The sequence below is a fragment of the Pagrus major genome, chromosome 14, assembly GCF_040436345.1.
Source record: "Pagrus major chromosome 14, Pma_NU_1.0".
In the NCBI taxonomy this organism is placed as follows: domain Eukaryota; kingdom Metazoa; phylum Chordata; class Actinopteri; order Spariformes; family Sparidae; genus Pagrus; species Pagrus major.
The window spans coordinates 23,203,255-23,222,431 of record NC_133228.1 but is presented as its reverse complement, the minus strand read 5'-3'; the positions used below and the strand labels follow the sequence as shown (position 1 = coordinate 23,222,431).

The following is a 19,177-nucleotide window of genomic DNA, read 5'->3' as shown; positions in this document are numbered from 1 at the left end:
AGCCCCTGAAGCCAATTTGGCACACTGGCCAAACTGTAATTACAACGTCATGGGATGCACACTGGCCAAAAATACATTTCCCCAAAAGCTTACATTGTGAAAGAAGCGGCTGTAAAATACTAGAAACTCTTTTTGTCCCATTTCACCAACAGAATTTGAGCCATTTGGTCCAATAACATTTGGAAAGTGTAGAAGAAGTTTTAATTCCCATTCAGGTCAGCCGGGCGTTAAACAGGAAGTTAGCTGCTCAACCTACGGAAGTCTCTGATGGAGGCTGCACAATACAGAAGTTATGCAGAAGATCCGGGTAATCTAACACCCATGAAGTCAAACATTTTTGGCTTCATGCCTCACTGAGCAGCTTTGAGAAATGAATGGGTTTCATTCTCCGACGCTGCATCCAGATTTTCCCTTATTAGACCCATGGGCATCGCTCACCGTGTTTCTGCATCAACTCTGTCTGTGTTTTTGCAACCATGGCCATGCTGGGGCCGTGGCCGAGGGTGGTTACTGTATAGTTGTGACATCACAACATAAAGCAACTAGACCTGCTTTATAATTTAATATAATTATAACAATATAGGACCTTTAATGGTTTACCATCCCTGTGAGACCAATCACAAACCCTGTGACAAGATCATTGCCAAGTTCCCAGGATATTACAGAAAGTCCTGAAAACTGCAAGGTACAAAAGTTTGTACACACTTCTGCAACTAAACTTTTCCCATCTTTGTTCAGCTCTACTTCACTGGTGTTTCACTCGGAGCTGCGAGGTCCCATTTAAGTGTAATGGTGTAAAATGTTGAGCCAGAAAAATAATCGTGCACACATACACCCTCTTCCCATCAACTCTACGCCGTGCCAGGCAGACTAAATCAAACAGGATTAGATGGACAGGACATATTAATCCAGTCCAGACGGTGAAAGGCTAAATCCATCATAAGGATTAGTTATGAAAAATCATATTTACCCAAACCCAATCAGTCCAATCTATGGCTCGGGCAGCAGAAAAATAAATCTGTCTTCCAGACGAGAAATAAATATGTAGAACCTGATTTCAGCCGCCTGAAATTTACTGACGCCACTTTCCTGTAGCCCTGTAAACCTTTACTTCACCAGTAGCTTGGAAGAAGCATTTAAACTGCAAAGTCCTGATAACTTCCAAATCTCAATTAATCCTGAATGTACTCATCGATAAATGCATATTTAATCACATGTTAAAACACAAAAGCTGCAGCTGTTGAACTTCAGCAACATTTTCTCTGTTTCTGAGGATTTTTGATCAACATGCAGCAAGAAGCTCATGTAAATAATAGAGTTTATCTTTGAGACCTGAAGAGCTTAACATTTTCCACACTCACAGGATAATTACTGATATCTACAGGCAGCTTTGAAGACTTTAAAACTGATATAATAAATGATAATATTTTAAATGGGTCGGATTAGTATGACCAAAGTGAGAGGGGTCACTTGTGGAGATGAACTCTCAGAGATTATCATCTGACCTTGCAGCGCCTCTCAGATCTACTGAGATTATTGTTTGGTTTTACGGCTCAACCTTTAATGTTTTGGTTCAGTTGACTGCCCTCCAGGCAGCAGGCCAGCAGACTCTAAAAGCTAGGGTTCAGTGAGTGCAAGTACAAGTATCATCCAGGTGAAATGTGTCAATATTCGTACTCGTGATGAAGGAAAATCCTCTTTTGGTTTATTAAAAACTTTCTGAAGCTCAATTCAGAGGCAGTTCTGTAAATAGTTTTCTAACAGATAATCAATATAGCAACTTCTGATCAACCTGCATCAATTTCAGGTTTAAATTAGAAATGTCATGTTAGTCCTTTCCACTTCAAGGACGGATACGTGATATTTTAGTTGGCTGAACAGCTGAACAAACCCACCGTACACTACCTGCTCAGAACCAAACAGCAGCTAGCTGGTGAATGAAGTTGAACATTTAGCAGCTGAAGGATCAAATATTTCTCTCAGGTGTTGGTGGAGACCAAAACGTAGCTAAAAGAGTGAATATTGGTCTTAAAATCATCAGATGGAAACAAACACGACTTCAAAGTTGCTCCAATGTCTGCTGAAGTTCCCGTGAAGTCAAAATTGATGTTTTTTCCACGTAGAGAAAGTCTTGTAGACGTAGTCTTTTTCTCTTATATCTCACCTATACACCACTAGCAACTTTAAGTTTAAATAAATAAAAATGAATGTAGCACTTTCTGCATCCTACTCACGGAAATTCAATCGTTATCATATTGATACATTGCCCTGTCCTTCTCGCAGGACAAAAGTATTTATGCCCTCTAGTGGCCAAAAAATGTGCCACTTGAATGTCTCTGCAATCCCTACCAAAGCTACACAACTTCAAAAAGCCAGAAACCTGTCTAAAAACATCTGGTGAGCTGAGAAGTTTCCGAACTCAACAACCGTATTTATTCAATTTAGTACTAAATGTTTATCCGTAAAAGACATCGTAACAGTTACTCGTCTAAATGTCTCCCATCTCCCACGCCATCAAAACCCAATCACGACTTTAATCTGCTGCTCGAGCCTCACTTTGTTTTCCCTCTCTGACACTAACAGTGTGTCCGTCAGCGTAACTGTCTGTATTCAGATCGGCTCTCCATCATCGTTTCCTCAGACTGATAGTTTATAAAAAGGGAAACGGCGTCGAGGCTGCGCCAATACAAACACAATCTAACATGCAGGAAAAGGGAATGCAAATTCACCTGGGAGGACAGAGAGTGTGTGTGTGTGTGTGTGTGTGTGTGTGTGTGTGTGTGTGTGTGTGTGTGTGTGTGTGTGTGAGAGTGTATTGACTCTCACAGTGAGGGGTGTGTCTGGTGTTGTATTTCCAATCCCTAGTCTGAATAGAGAGTCCGAGAACACACTTGACCGCCATAATGAGGTACTCTCACTCTAAAGATACTCTGTGTGTGTGTGTGTGTGTGTCTGTGTGTGTGTGTCTGCGAGTGTGTAAACAGACTGAACCCAGGGCTTTACGGGCTCCGAGGGAGGGGTGAAAGAGAGAGTGAAGAAAATGGATAAAAGTAAGAAAGACTGAAGAGCGCTGAAAGAAGAACAAGAATCCCTGGAGGTCCTCCCTCCTCCTCCTCCTCTCCCCTTTTATTCCTCCTCTCTCGCCTGTACAAACATGTCACTGCCCTCCTCCCCCCATCTCTCTGCCTCCCCCTTCTTCATCCCCACCCCCTCTTTTCAACTGCCCTCTTTATCTCTCTTCTTCCTCCTCATCTTTCTCGCCGCTGAAACACAAAACCCTTGTAATCCTCCTGATCCAGGCCTGTCCAGAGGGGAAGGGAAGAGACGCGAGCGAGAGAGTCTGAAGGGGAAGAGAGGGGATGAGCAGAAAGTGAATGAGGAGAGAAAATGATATGTTTTATTAAATAATTTCAATAAAACATCCCAGCTTTTTAAATTATTACATAACTTCAGAAGACAGATAAGATTTAAACTATTTCTATAAACAAGAGAGACGACTCTCAGCTATTGTTTATTTCTCTTTTTGAGATTCGAGATTTCCTCAACTTTTGGTTCTTAAACAAGAAAAGACACTAAAGTAAGTTAAAATCAAACCACAGCTTGTTTCCAGGAGACGATAAAGGTGCAATAAAAGCCCCCAAAACCTACAAATCTCCATCACTGAGCAAAGCAATCCCTCTGTTTTCTCATCCGTTCTGCTCGGAGCTGAAATAAATCAGTTTTACGATGTGACAACCTCATGGTTTAGTTTCGGTTAGATTTAGGCACAAAAACAACCCTGTTAAGTTTATGGAAACATCTTGGTTTGGTTTTAAAAGAAGTTCTTTGTTTATCAAGGTTTTAGTTATAAAAACATGGTGAAGTATCTGGAAAACTAGAATTGGCACTCATTTATTTAAGTTGTAAACCTAAGATTTCAGTCCCGGTTGCTTTGGCGACACCTCTGGTGACCAGTGGTAACAGCAAATGCGGTTTAATACTTGAGGTGGCATAACTCTGGGGGCAACAAAACACATTGCTGTTGTTTTAATAAAGAAGTCACGCAATAATTCACCTTCTAACATCAATCTGTGAGTCTGTAAACTGCAGGGCACAGTGGAAAGAGTTAGTTACCTCACTGAGAAGTTGCATCTAACAGCTCACTGTGGCTGCAAGTGATCCTCCTTCAAAAAATGCTGAAAATGACTCTTGTTCTGTAGACACATTTTTCTGATTAATGATAGCGGTAAGTGCCAGGCTTACTAACCCGAACCCTGACGCACATTGCACCTCCTGTGACTACTTCATAATAAAACAGGGTTACTCCGATATCGACACCAGTATGAGAAATGCCTCTGATACTGCCTAAAATGTTGTAATCAGTATCTCCCAAGTGTACAAGTCTCTATTCCAATTCAATGCATCATCATTTTTTAATTAGAAACAGGACCCTGCTACTTCCCAGCAGCTCTAACAGATTTGTGTCAAGTTATCAAGATCTGTTTAATGTGAAGCTGCAGCTGTAGGAAATGTTCAGTTTGCACTTAAGTCTGGTGTTTTGTTGATCAATCTTTCCACCCTGTCATCCAATATTGAGCCTATCGCTCTTTGATAAAAGGGCTTTGACACTTGAGCATAATGATAGCTGTTTTCGAGAGTACTTGCTGAAACGACTAAGGTTTTGGTCTAAAAACCTAATTATTAAAGCTTTTATACTGAACGTGCAAGTGCAAAGAGCAAGGTGCTCATTTATTATTTATTTTATTCAACCAGGTTTTTGCAGTCAAAAGTTCAACTCAACCGAACTTTGAACAGAACTGAGATATTCTGACCTGCTGGGTCTGGGTCTCTCTACACTCCTATCAGGACATATTCGCTGTACAACCAATTTAAGGCTTTTATTGTGATGTAGCTTCAGCTTCCTGTAGCCTTAGTCCCTGAGGTTAACAACGGCAAGCTACAAAAACAAGACAAAACACAGTAATCTGATTATTCAAAGATTATTTCAAGGTAAGTAACAGCTTTTTTAGAAACCAATTTGGACTGTGAAAGTTTGTGTTGTTTGAAGATTTTATCAGCCATATTGTAAAGACTTGACCAGCAAGATACAAGGTAGTAATATAGGTCAAGAAATGCATGTTTTATTAGACACAAGTACACAAGTTTTCACATTTTTACATTACAGGCCACCATTTTGAATCTGAGTGAACGTGTAGAAGGTCAAGCTGATGGAAGCAGAGCAGTCAGATGCATCTTTACTCAGAGTTTCATCAGAATTTAACATAATTGAACTCCTGACTTGTTTTAGGATTCAGGAGCCCCTGTAGCCAGAGGGAGACGAATAAAGAAAAGTTTCTATCCCAAGCTGGGAACTCTGCATCGATCCGTCATAGCGCACTCAGTTTTAAAAGCAGTTCAGGCCTCTTATGCAACCAGTGACACACTGTTCATCTTTAATGGAGGTCCTGCCCAAAGAGATGAAACCCGCTGATGAGCTGTGATTCAGACGGAGGAGCTGTGACAAGAACAAAGGCTCCTCTTCCTCTCTGCGAGCTTTGGTTTGCATCAGAGGAGGACCGGGAGAGTCTTTGAGCGCTGAGTCGCCGAGGAGACGGCGGATGGAGTCCACCTACTTTACTCTGCAATTTATTTCAGGGGGAAAGTGGACGGGTATTTGGCAGCAGACAAAAACCCATCAGAGCATAGCTATCAGGTGGCTTCAGGACACACACACACACACACACACACACACACACACACACACACACACACAGAGTCATCTAGTCGCTGCTGATAATAAGAGTCTGTTAGCGCTCCTTTTCTCATTCCAATCTTGACGTGATTTAAAGGCAGCAAAGCGTCTCAGGCGACTCAAACTATTTACATCACATTTTCTCCCGACTCTGTGTTCAGAGCGGTGTTGGTGTGTTTCTTACACAGCCGAGCAGTCACCTCCAGGCACCAGAGCTCTGCTCGCAAACTGTGATTTTAACACCAACAGCTCACACTGCGAATACATCTTCTCCTGCTAGACAAGAACAAATACCACTTCTGGCAGTTTACAGAGTTATAGACAGTTTCTGAAAGGCTGCACTCAAAGTTCGGTTTGTTTTCTGCAGGTTTCGACAAGTTAAATTAAAGGCTTTTAAAGAGTCTGCAATTTATGACATTTTCACATTTACAGTGGCGTAACTAACTTTAGTGATGTCAGAATCTGGGAACACTTGTTTGAAACAGCTCACCTATGTCTTCATCAGTCACCAGGATATAAAGTTAGCAGTTCGAACCACAGATACGTCCAAGGTCCAAAACGTGGCGTATCACGTTCACATTACATGCTTATTAGCTGACTTTCACATCAGGAGGTGGAGGGGATGGTGGCGTTATTACAGCCAACAAGGCTGCCAAATGACAACCAAAGTTCAGGTCACACCACTGGATATTTTTAAGGACACCCCAGGACGTTTTGAGCGGTTTTTGTGCCGTTTAGAACCGGCAATTTTCACAGGAAGTCAGACCATCTCCGTCTGTGATCGTGGTGACCAAAACAGGTATTTTAAGCCAAACCATGATGTTTTCCCAACCCTAACGAAGTGGTTGTTGTGCCTAAACCCTCTCTGTTTCTCTCTCAACCCAACCAGTCGAGGCAGATGGACACCCACCATTGAGTCCGGTTCTTGTCGAGGTTTCTGTCTGTTAAAAGCCAGTTTTTTCTCGCCACTGTCGCCAAGTGCTTGCTCATGGGGGAAATGTTGGGTCTCTGTAAATAAATGAATCAAGGAGTCTGGTCTAGACCTGCTCAATTTGGAAAGTTGTGAACTGGTGCTATACAAATAAAGATTGATTGACTGATTGATTGATTGAAACACAAAACACACGAGCAACAGCCGGCAGAAAAGAAACACCACTGCTACAAATAAAACTGAGCTGGTTCAATAAGGAAATAGTGCTTCGAGCAGCAACATGTCACAAACAACAACTCCTGTCTTACGTCAACTCTGAGGGGACACACTACTTTTTTGTAGCTCTCTGGTGGGGGCCACACTGTACAGCTCTTCATTTTATAATATATATATTTGACATTTTTTGACTATTGCAGTCAGTTTTCTCTTCTCTTACTTTGAATAATGAGAGCAGAACGACTCCCAGGCAAATTCACTGTGTGTGAAAAATCGGATCGTCAATAAACAAGTTTCTGATTCTGATTCTAAAATCCAACCATTACATCGTATCAGGGAAGTACTGACAGCATTTCATGGGAGCAACTGTGACAGAACAAGCATTTTCTTAAAAAAATGGCATCTCAAGACTGATAAAAGTGAATTTACGACCTAAAACACAATAATTTAGGTGTGTCGAAGAGCTTTTACAGCCTGGAGTTAGTTGTAAAAGATGTTTTAATACTTTCTCAGGACCTACAAACACCCTGATGAACAAAACACAAAGGGGAAAAGTGGGAAAATAATTGCTTCTTGTTGCACAATGCTGGAAAAGAAAAAAAAGAAAACACAAGCCCTGACTAGAAGACAGTCGCAGCAGAGGAGCAGCGCAATGGTTTAATTCAAAATGATGACAGTGAATGATTCAGGAGATCAAAATGATCCAGGAGATTAAAAATCCAGCCGGTAGCGAATACGGGGGTGAGGAGGGGAGATAGTAGGGAGGAAGAAATCTTCAGAAAATAGTTTCATTATCTCACTCAATCCTTCCTCAAGCTTGTGGAAAATGTTTGAATAGTTGAAAAGAAGAAGTGCACTCTTGTTCACATGCAGACGCACGCGCACACACACACACACGCATACACACACACATGCGCACACACATACACAGATGTAGCTCTAAGGGAAGATAATCTTTAGAGAATAATTTTATTCTTCCATTAAATCCTCCCAGATGCTTCCGAAGAATATCTGAATGGGGCAGAAAAAACACACCACAGGCTGGCGGCATTCACGCTTCCCCATGAAAAAACGAAACACTCATTTGTCACGGGCCACAGCCTCGTCACACACACACACACACACACACACGAACACACACTGCAGGAGTTAGGAAGTTGTCTGAAAAGGACGATCGCAGCTCTGACAGACAGACGTGTGTGTTTGTAATTATCCCGAAGCTTTTCATGTCACTTCACTTGATTTGTCTATGCTCTTTCATTATATGGCCCTGAGTGTGTGTGTGTGTGTGTGTGTGTGTGTGTGTGCTCCCACTCTCTCTGTGCTGTGACATCCTAGTTCATTAATTTTGACGGTGCTGTATAAACTTTAAACTCTTCACGACTCCCATGTGGCTCAAAACGCCCCCATGCAGATCATCAAACCAAACAGTTACCCCGCAGTGTGTGTGTGTGTGTGTGTGTGTGTGTGTGAGTGTAAAACTATGACCACCACCATGCTGGTAATATCCAAACACAAAATAATCATCAAGGCCGACAATTTTTTTAATAATTAATCAAGTCGATCAAGAAATCAAAGGTAGCTACAAAAACACAGGGGGCCGCATATATAATGCTGCTCTTTGCAAGCTATCCCTGGCTGTAGCTAGCTGTAGTTAGCTAATTAGCTGGATCACCAGGAGTCACCATGGGCGACAGGGCGCAGTCTCAACTTGATTTGGCAGCCTAACATGAGCATGAACACGGCTGGATACTGAACAGAAGCTGAACAGTCCAACAGACTCCAGTTTAAAGACAGGGGATAAAGTAAGGAGGCGATTTACAGCAGCTCTGATCAGGGCTGTCTGTTCGCTGATGGTCTCGTTTGCTGTTGCTGGTAATTTATTATCATCAGAAGAATCACGAGACTGTTTCATAAACACTTAAAAGTTCCTCGTAGTCACTTTAATATGATATAGAAACAAGAAAACATTATTATTTTATCTTATTTGATGATTTTATCATTTGATCAGAATTGTTGATGATTAATAGTTAATAAAGTCGAGCCAAACTCCTAACTTGCGCTCTCTGACTCAAAGTACAGTTCTCTCATGTGTCACCTAAATGTCACCGTTTACTGGTCACATCACATTAAGAAAACTAATCCAGCGAGATGACAAGCGTCTCCTGTAACACTCCTCACACCACCTGATACAAAAAGGTCAGCCAATCTCTGAAGTCTCACAGGATAATTAACAACCCGCCAATCAAACATCAAAGTCGACACCCAGGAGAGAAAGCAGTCCGACCAACACGACCACAAGCGGACCGAACTCCACATAATGTGCACAGACCTGATTAACTCCCAGAGGAATAACAACTTGGACTAAAGACAAGACTTTCTTTTCTTTCTCCCCGGTAATGCCCAGTTTGTCAAACCATTAAAGTCTATTTTTAGGACACTTGAGCCTCTCGAAACGTTGACGTGATGTAGCGAAGAATGTGATGAGTCACACATAAAAAACACAAAAATAAATCTGCGTTTCTGTGACGGAGTCAGAGGAGAGACGACACTTATCACTGAGTGCATCGCTGGGAGTCAATAAAGCTGCACAGAGATCTGGTCCATATGTGGAAGACATTAAAACCTCAACCTGTTGCTGCAGACACACACACACACACACTCACACACACTGACAGACAAACACACACTCAGAGTCCATTTTAGAAGTAAGGAACGAGGAGAATAATGGAGAAAGAGGCTGTGGAGAGCAGTGAAGTAAGCTGTTTAAGCCATCAGAGGCAGGGAGGATCCCCGCTGTTGTCCATAAAAGCTTAAATGTAGCAGACAGCTTAGAGAGCCTGCTTCAGTACTTCGCCTCCTCCCATCCTGCTCTTCACTTTTCACTTCTTCTTCTTCTTCTTCTTCTCCTCCTCTGCGAGCCTGGCAGCATTTCAGAGTTCATGTATAATATAAAATGAGCTGCAGGTACTCCTGATTCAGCGACTTCTGTGATGAAAAAAAAGGAATCAAAGGAGCGAAACAGTCGAGTCTGGCTGGGTAACAACAAAGCGCTGCTGTGGACCGTGTGCACGAGTTGAAAGTAAACATATTCAGCGACATCCCCCCCCCCCAAAAAAAAATCTACGCCTCGGGACGACCACGGACCAGCGCTTATCAGCAAACAGAAAGAAAAGAAGTAAGAAGAAACAGCAGCTTATTACTGTCACATATGCACGAATGATGAAGCGACGATTAATAACATGTGACTGATGGATCCCTGCAGGTCAAACATGAGCTGATTATCAGCGAAGGGAAGCTGTCACAAACAGCAAACACGGCTCTCACACCACAGATAATCCAGCTGCTGCGTGTGATGACTTATGTTTTGTAGTTTCTCTGTGAGATGAGAAGAAAGCTGCAGCGACGGAGGAAGTTTCTGCTCTTTTTTTTGCTTCATTAACTCGGTGGAAAAGCACTCAAAGATGCTTCAGTGTGGAGTGAGGAAAACAAAAGAGCAGAGCTTTTATTTGAGGTTCTGTTTCCAACACTAGAAAAAAAACTGATGGAAGCAAAAGTCCCAGTTTTTCGGTAATTACCAGCAGATATTTAAAAGGGAGGTGACAATAAATGTGTTTCGTTTACTCTTCACCAACGTAAGAAGGCGTAAGAAGATGTAAACAGACAGAGAGGGAGACAGGAACGGGGAGAAAATGCATGTTAGTGTCTCGTATCTGCACAGATTTTCTTATCTTCTCACTTTGTTGCTGCTCGGGACGCTTTACCAACCCAAAATGTGGCTATTTGACGTCCTGGGAATGAGACTCAAACATCAACTATCTTTGTGGTGCGTTCAGGTACAGCTGGGACAAATCCTATTGATTGAAGAATGAGCTCACTACACTGGATTTGGTTAAAAAAAATGTGATGATGAGATGCAACATTATGATTCTGACTGTGCCAAAGATAAAAGATAAAAAATGCCAGAAGCACAGTTCAATATTTTATTCTGACCGAACAGATCAGAGCTGGTCCGAAGGCTACAGAAGACCAGGAGGGCACCAGGAGGGCACCGGGTGGCAGGGAAATGAAAGAGGAGGTCTTGACTCTGAGGTGCCCTTGAGCAAGAGCAAGAGCAAGAGCAAGAGCAAGAGCAAGGTCCGTAACACCAAAACTTCTCTGGATCAAATACTCAGCAGATCAGATGGTGTTAAACTGGACAGCTTCCAGGCCTGAATGTGTTGGCAGACAGACACTGTGTGGGTTCAGCCTGTTTGAGCCCTAAATGGTACGTTTGACTGGAGAAGTGAGACAAATTTCTGCCGATCAGTCGTCTGCTGAGGTGAAGACGGGGGGAGGAGCTGACACTCAGTTAATCATCTGATCGATCAACGATTTGTCTTTAATTTCCACAGTCTGATTTCATTCATAGCTTCTGGTAAAAAAAATCTTAAGAGACCACGTTATCTGCATCTTCCAGACATCTGCCCTTCCTTATTCCCTTACTTCCTCAATTCCTTCCTCCCTTCCTCCTTCACTTCTTTCTTTATTCCCTTCCTTCCTTCCCTTCTTCATTTCTTTCTTTCCTTTCTTCCTCCCTCATTTTCTTACTTATTTCCTTCCTTCCTTCCTTCCTTCCTTCCTTCCTTCCTTCTTCCCTTCCTACTTCATTTCTTTCTTTCCTTCCTCATTTCTTACTATTTCCTTCCTTCCTTCTTCCCTTCCTTCTTTCCTACCTTCCTCATTTCCTTTCCTTGCCTTTCCTTTCCTTCCCAGTCAGCAGTCAGAGTGATAGATACATTTATACTTATATATTTCTTAACAAACTCAAGAAAACTTGAAATGACTGAACGTGTTCAGACACGTGTGAGATGCTACAAAGCCAGGACATGTTTACATCTCATGACAGTAAATTATGCCTCCTTGAACACAGTTCAGGTGTTGGAGCAGATTCTCTGAAGGAAACTTTGCAGCAGAGCCAAGAATCGCTCAGAACAACGACGAAACCAGAACCAGATGTTCCTCCGACAGAGAAGAAGAATAAAAAAAGGTCTGATAGCAGCTGCAGCGAAAGAGAAATTCCTGCATAAAAACTTCAAAAGCAAATTGATAACATGCATCTGTGGAAGTTCACTACAATGAGCATTTAGCAAATAAACAAAGGAGCCGACCAACTTTTCTTCTTCTTTGGTCCCATCCCAGTTCAGCTCGGAGCAGCTGGAAGAAAAGAGTCCAAAGCGTTTCCAGCATGTGAAGAGACAGAAGCCACACTCTGCTGGCTAACACAGAAAAGAAAATAGTAGAAACCACACATGAGCATCCATTCACCCACGCCCTGCAAACACACACAACAACACACACTCACTCACACTCACACACACACACACACACACACACACACACACACACACACGATACTGGCAACAGTCCTGAAACTATTCACTCACACCACACACACATAAACACACCACAGAACCAGTTGGCAGCTGATAAAAGTCCGATCCAAGTCATCAACTCCGACTTCTAAAGTCTCTCCAGCTTTCTCACAAACTTTTTCCCTCCTTCACTTCACTTCTTCTTCTTCTTTTCCTCTCCACTTATTCTTCTTTTGTGCAGTTTTTTGTGCTTTCATCCTTCTTGGCGTCTCTCCATCCATTTTAAATTTGTTCTTTCCATCCTTTCACTTTTTGTGTGTGCGCACTGGTCCTCCACTTTTCATTTATCATTACCCAAGAACCAAGACTCTTTTATTCCGCCCTTCCTTCAGTCCTCATTTTGTTACGTACTTCCTCATTTCTTTCTTTCCTTCTTTCCTTCCTTGCTTCCTCTCTTCCTTCCTCCCTTATTTTCTTTCTTCGTCATTTCTGTCCTCCCTTCTTCCTACCTTCCTTTCTTCCTTCCTCCCCTCTCTCCACATTTCCTTTCTTCCTCACCTTTCTTTCCTTCCTTCATGTCTTTCCTTCTTTCTCTTTCCTTCCAACATTCCTTCCTCCCTTCCTTCCTTAATTTCTCTCTCTTTCCTTCATTCCTTCCTTTTTTCCTTCCCCCTTTCATTTTTCATTTCCTTCCCTCCTTCCTTACTTTCCTTCCATCCTTCCTTCCCTCTTCATTTCCTTCCTTCCTTCCTTATTTTCCTTCCATCCTTCCTTCCCTCTTCATTGTAGTCCTTCCTTGCTTCCTTCCTTCCTTCCTTCCTTCCTTCCTCTCATCATGTCTTATATAAGCTGCTTTCACAGTCGACCTGTATGGTTGTTTTTCAGTAGGACGGCCTGCAAATATAATATTTTTCAAGGTGTTGTATCAAAGACAGAAATTCCAGTATTGCGATAAAACTGTCAATATAGTGATAACTTACATTTCACCGAGAACTGCAAGTTCATCACTGCACATATTAAATCAGTTCTGACAGAGACGGATATAAACTGCAGCTCGACAGGTTGGTGGAGGCTCACAGCCGCGAGGCGGTGATTCTAATTTATTTATTACGTCTCCGAAGTATTTAACAGCTTCATTAAATGGAAACGACCACATAGACACTCCGAAACACTGTTTGCTCTTTAGATATTTAACATCGGGACAAGACATGAGCTGTCAGCAGATTTAGTCCAGAAGACGTCGATACTGACCCTCTCAGAGCCGCATCAGTCGGACTCCAGTGAATGATTAATGTCAGGGTGAGTTTCCAGCAGACGTGTTGATATCGAGAGGAGCTTTCATCAACTCCTCCGCTTCTCACATTTCTATTAATCTTCTTCATCACTTCATCACTTACCTCACCATGTCTGCCGCTGCTGGAGTTTTTACGTGATTCAAACACAAACACTGTGTGTGCGTCTGTGTGTGTGTCTGTGTGTGTCTGGCTGCTTGACTGTTGTGTTTGGATTTAGTCCCAGAATTGTATCGCTGCATGAAATGTGAGGTGTGTGGGTTTGACTGGGTGCCATTTTTGTCTTCACACACACACACACACACACACACACACTCAGACACACACACACACACACACACACACACACACACACACACACACACACACACACACAGATGGCGTACATCTCCTCACCGCTGCCAAAACTCGGTGTGTGTCCATCTTAGTCGTTATATATAACTGTAATCAGCTCATTAATCCATTGTCTTAATGATACAGGGAAGGAGGAGGAGAGAAGGAAATGAGGAAGGAAGTGAGGAAGACAATAATAAAGGATGGGAATCACAACACATCATCATACCTAAAGGACTGAACAGGTCGACTGCCAGAGACATCAGTCATGTAATGTTCGTGACGTAACTTCACACTGAACACAAACAGCAGTCTCCTGGGTGAAAGTCCACCACGGCCTCCTCCCTTTGCAGACTTGTCGCTCTTGACTTCCTCCTTTGCTGCTGTAATAATTGATACGGCCACTAGAGGTCACCACCTACGAAGAAACCTAGATTAGCGTCGTAACAAGCTTCTTTCATGGTCAACCTATACGGTCGTTTATCTGATGAGGACTTGTCTAACTGGATGAGTATGTTTTGGATATTTGATACCATTTTCGATACTATGGGATTGCAGAATGACTCTAGCTAAGATTAATTATCACACATTTTAAGAAACATTTGTTGCCTGCTGTAATCATTTATTAACCAACAGTAAGATTTCCTCCCCGTGGCATCTCTAGTATCAAGTCCTTATTCTGTCTGACTCTAAAATCTCTGCAGCTCTGCTAGGTTATTTTAGATTTAGATTTTTTGGGGGGGTTTTCGTTTTGGGATTAGATTTCAGATTTCTAGTCAAGAGTTGTAATTACAGTTGAGGTTAGTGGATGAATGTAGACAAAGGAACATATCTGAGTTAAAACGACTGCGGTTTGCTCTATTTGTTCAGGAGAGACGACGTGCAAACGCTGCTGCTGAAAATCAAAAGCCAGCCAGAGAATAAAGAATAAAAACTGAGATGAACAAGATTTATCAGTTCACCTCCAATATGAGAGAGGAATGAATGATTTCACCCTGAGTCACTGTATCTTAGCACTTACCCACACACACACACACACACACAACTTTGTATTTGCTTTCATAAGATGTGAGGGAGTGACAAGGAACAAGCTCCCATGGATGGCTGAGAAAATGGAGCAGTTTATGGGAACAAGAGCTATTTAAAAAAACGGGATTGGACGACACAACAGAGGGGGAACGAGATATTGAGAACATGGAGGCGAGAGGGTGAAACAGTGATGGATGGAGGACAGACGGAGAAGTGTAGGACACACACACACACACACACACACACACACACACACACACTGTAGTGACACGCTTTAATGTGAGTTGGCAGACTGCGAGCGGACATAAAAACCAGTCATTCAGATCAGACGACCATTTAAATCAACTGGCCACACTGGAAGGACTCACTCCAGTCCCGTATGAGTTTCTGAAGGGTCACAGCAACATTTTTCACTAATTGGCATGTTTAGACGTTAATATAAACTATTTTCTCCCCCAAAAAGCTGGATTGATTCTCTGCAGGGTGCCTCTGACATAAAAAATAAAACGAAGCCTTAAATGGGCAAAATAACCCTGCAGCAGGCCGGCAGGCAGAAAACAGACTGAGGTGTTACAGCCATTACTGCAGCAGGTAATCAGTGTGTATACTCTGTCTTCCTGTGTGTGTGTGGTAGACTTCTTCACATGCCCGAAAAAATACAGATAAAAGACCCACACTGAAGCTGGAGTCAAATATGTTATTCTGCATTACAGCAGCTTAATGTCTCTGCACATCAAGACGACGACGTAATAATGTAAAGAAAGAACATTAGTGCGCTGAGAAAACATCCCAAATGACTTCTTTCAGAGATGAGCTGCTGAACATATAAACATCTCCATACAAAGAAGCGACTCCCAAGACTGAACTTTAACAATTTATCTGACAAAATAATGACGCGTCGGTTCACTGAAGCCGACACGTCGACTTATCCGTGATGGGTCAGTCAGTACAAACTCATATGATGGACGTGACGTGATTTTGCACGGCAGTAGCAGTTAGCTAGTCACTTCTTATTTCTGGTTTTATGGGGGTCGTCAACCAGCGTTAAGATGCATTACTGAGACCTACTACGACAAAGTTATTTGATTGAAATAACAAGCTAAAAGCAATGGTTATATCATCTAAACTATAGGCTAAAAGTGATATAAAATTGAAATAATGGGCTGAAAGTAATGGATAAAAGGTTTGAACTTTCAGCTTTTGAGTCTGCCAAAGCAGACGTTGACAGTTCTAGTGGATGAAAATATGGCGACATCCTCTATTATATCCTTTTGTATATGATTAATAGTTAGCTGGAAATCAAATTAACACATCTGGAACATAACTGGTGGGATGCTGATGTCGTAGTTCATCTTACTGGGCGTAGTTTATCTCACTTGGGAGCCACTGGTTTATACGATCTGCTGACAGAGTAACTCAGTCTAATAATGTGGCTGCCCTGTTAACTACAGCTGATGACGTGTCCCTCCGCACCCTGCACAGCAGTGATGAACTGTGGCACTGTGTACCAAGAGACACATCAAAGCTGAGTGTGGTCACATCGAGCCCAACAGACCAGAACCTGACCACACCCAGCTGTGATGAGGGTGTGGTTGCAGTTTCAGGAGGACAATGAAGCTCACTCTTTATCTGAAAACAAAAAGGGAGAACTGTTTGATAAGAGGTAGTCAGCGGTAAGTCTCCGCTCAAATATGTAAAGAAAAGCTAAGAATATGTCAAAATTATCAAACCACAGGGTTTCTTTGAGAGCTCGGTAACAATATGTCAATACAAACACCCAGTAATAAGGTCAACAAGTGCTCACAGCTCTCAAAACCCTCCAACAGAAGTGCAAACACTCCTCACCTGATTGATCAAACACCACTCATGGCCCGTCTGCACCTGGATTACAACCCGGACATGGTGGCTTGTTTAGAAACTTCCTCTTATACTTAGAAAAAAAAACAGCTCAGCAAAATGTGCATCACTATTTTTTTCAGTTGTCGATCAATTTGCTGATTGTTTTTCGATGAATAGAGTACTTGTTCGGTTTATAAAATTTCAGAAAATGGCAATAAAATGTTGATTAATGTTTCTCAAAGCTCAAGATGACGTCCTCAACTGTCTTGTTTTGTCAACAACCCAAAGATATTCAGTTTCCTCTCATCCAGGAGGAAAGAAACCAGAAAATAATCACATTTAAGAAGCTGTACTAATTATTTTATTATCTAAATAGTTGAAAATTAATCGATAAAAGGCTGCAGCACTTGTTTTCAGGTCCTGTGGGGTCAGTAATACTGCTTGATACCACCCAGAATCAAGGCCGATGATAACCTGCGGATGCAGGATCAGTCCAGGTCGGGACATGTTGCTGAGGTTCTGGTGAATCTGCCCTGAAGACCTCTAATGTGTGTTTGTGTATAAACAAAGGTCTTATTGTAATCCCTGATCCACTTGAGGTTGACATAACTTGAAGCTTAACTTCCTTAATCCCCATCTTTCACTCCCAGTGTGTGTGTGTGTGTGTGTGTGCTCGTGTATCATCTCTGCTAAGAACTAATTAGAGTTTTTTAATGGACATCTTTTAATGGCCCACACATCGTTAACGTCTGTTTGAGAGTTCAGACTCGGTTTCAGTGTCGAGCGTTAACGGTGAGTCAAACTGGATAATTGTTCTTCTTCCTCTTTGTCTCGAAAAGTGTATTCTGGCCCCACATTCACATCTTCTCACCACATTATTAGAAGACTATAATGTTGGTTCTGTTTGTGTATTAAAGCTTCAGTTCCCTGACAGCTGCCTCTTCAGGGAGTTCAAATAAAAGAAAAGAAGAAAAGCAATATAATAAGAGAAAGAGAGGTGTCTACGTGTGTGTGTGTGTGTGTGGAGAGAGTGTCAGTAATTGGCTGATATGTGAGAACAGTGTTTGTGTGAGGGGCACCAGAGTCTCAGCAATAATTCATTTCTTAAAAAACGGCCCGAAGCCTCCAATTAACCCTTTCACCCCCCTCACCCTCTGCCCTCAAACACACACAAGGGGCTGAAGCCGCCAAAATAAACAGCCAATGGCATTCATGGGAACACATAATGCTTTGCGGAGGAGGGAGGCCAGCGTGAAAAATGATATAAATACTGTGTGACGAGAGCGAAAGAGAAAAGTAGTTTTACAAGAAAACAAAAAGAAGGATTTCAGAGATAAAAGAGAAAAGTTGTTATCCTCCCTCACCTGCTCAGTGTTCAGGCCTGTCGATCTCTGGTGACATCAACCACTTCACTCTCCTGAAAGAAACACAAAAAACGACTTAAGTTAATCAACTAAAATGGCACTCAGTAGATTGCTCACCTCCGCCAAGGCCCAAGAGTGTCCTTTTATATTTAATCATGTCTAATCCAATATGGAATAAAACATATTTAACTCTGCCAGATCCGGGTTTTTATTTGGATCCACATCAATTTGTCCTCACTCACAGATACCAGCCTTAGACACCTTAATACACCAGATATTTTCACGATTATTCTCTGAGAAATTAACGAAAATGTCGATCGATCCGTCCCTTTTATCAGGATCCACACAAAGTTAATGGGGTATATTCTGGGCTGAGGCCCATCCTCCATCCAAGGTTTACAAGTTTTTGTGTAATCCCACTGACAAACAAACCAACCAACCAACAGACCCACCAACCAACCAACCAACAGACCCACCAACCAACTGACCAACCAACAGACCAACCAACAGACCAACCAACAGACCCATCGACCAACCAACAGACCCACCAACCAACCAACCAACTGACCAATCTACCAACCAACAAACGAGCCAATTGACCAACCGACCGACCAACAAACCAACCAACCGACTGACCGACCGACAATCAACGAATCGTCAAACCAACAAACTTTCCAACCAACAAACTAATCAACAAACCAACCAATCAACCAACCAACCAACCAACTGACTGACAGGCAAACCAAACGACCACCCAACCCAGATAAAAAAACAACTTACCAACCAACTTTTTCAACCAACCAACTAACATGGGTCAAACACAACCTCCTTGGTGGTGGTAAAAATAACCTCGGCTATATTTGCCCCACTGGTCATCTGATATCTCAAAACACATCTTGAATTTGCTGAAACTTAGTGGAATCAATGACCAGCCTGAGGGTTACACTCGAATTACAGGTGAAAGCCAGGTGACATATTTGTCACTGATTGAGTTTCAGCGGAGTGAGTTTCAGGTTCTCATTGTTTTCTTCTCCTGAGGAGTTTAAGAGCCACAATCCAGACCTCACCTCAAACCTCCTCAAATAAAA

General features: G+C 42.3%; 1 protein-coding gene across 1 annotated transcript in view; it reads right to left on the bottom strand.

Moving 5' to 3' along the window:
• LOC141008247 (plexin-B2-like) overlaps positions 1-19,177 on the bottom strand; it is a 179,298-nt gene that overhangs the window by 86,807 nt on the left and 73,314 nt on the right. Inside the window, exon 3 of the mRNA XM_073480510.1 lies at positions 18,090-18,142. The gene's annotated coding sequence lies outside the window, so the exon portion shown is untranslated. The remainder of the gene's footprint in view (positions 1-18,089; positions 18,143-19,177) is intronic.